Below are 778 nucleotides of genomic sequence, written 5' to 3'. Positions count from 1 at the left end.
TACCCTTATACCTTAACCTTTCCTCAAGAAGAATGACAACAAAACTCTTTGGTTTTATCAGGCAGCATTTAAAGAGAGAGTTGGTTCTTTGAACTTGATAGCCCTTCTTATCTAGACAAGGAGAACTGTCATGTCTCCTGCTCTCTGGATGTTTTCTCAAGGATATATATGTGTGTGTAATAGGTTTTTTTTTTAATCAAAATAGTGTGTATTGTTGGTTTGTGTCTCCATATCTGACTGGCAACCCACTCTGATCACCTGACAAAGGCTAAAATAACCTTCTGCTTTGTAACTTATCTAAAGTTTGAATCGTTCACCAAACTAAAAAAGAAATTAAGCAGCTGACTTAATATGTTTATTCTCATGAGCCTGGCTGATGAAATGTATGCCACTCACTGAACTATAAGATAAACTACTAAAATGACTTATTTTGTCACATTTATAAATTTACCTCTGGAACATAGTGCATTACCGGTTTCAATATATTTTTAAAATAATGAGCGCCTTTCACATTCTGGCCTCATTCTATATCCCAGCTCTCCCTATGTATTCTCATTCATATACGACTTAGTCATTATGTGTGAAACTACATACCTGGCACTTACTTTCATTTTATTAAAGTGTCTTCCAAAGCTATAGATTACGGAGCTTTTAAAACTTTGAATTGTGGCAGGAATTACCTCTGGTTTCTTTCTACAGCGGACATAGAGGAATCTTATGCTGCCCTGTTCCCTGAGGTCAGCATGTTTATATGATACTTAGGCCTAGAAATAGTGAG

The 778-nt window shown here is 35.9% G+C and overlaps 1 pseudogene; it reads right to left on the bottom strand.

Moving 5' to 3' along the window:
• Positions 1-469, bottom strand: part of LOC115290556 — an 8643-nt pseudogene extending 8174 nt beyond the window's left edge.
• Positions 470-778: the final 309 nt, after the last annotated feature.

Source organism: Suricata suricatta, chromosome 4, assembly GCF_006229205.1.
Source record: "Suricata suricatta isolate VVHF042 chromosome 4, meerkat_22Aug2017_6uvM2_HiC, whole genome shotgun sequence".
In the NCBI taxonomy this organism is placed as follows: Eukaryota; Metazoa; Chordata; class Mammalia; order Carnivora; family Herpestidae; genus Suricata; species Suricata suricatta.
Note: the sequence above shows the minus strand (reverse complement) of the source record. Positions and strands in the feature narration are given on the sequence as shown.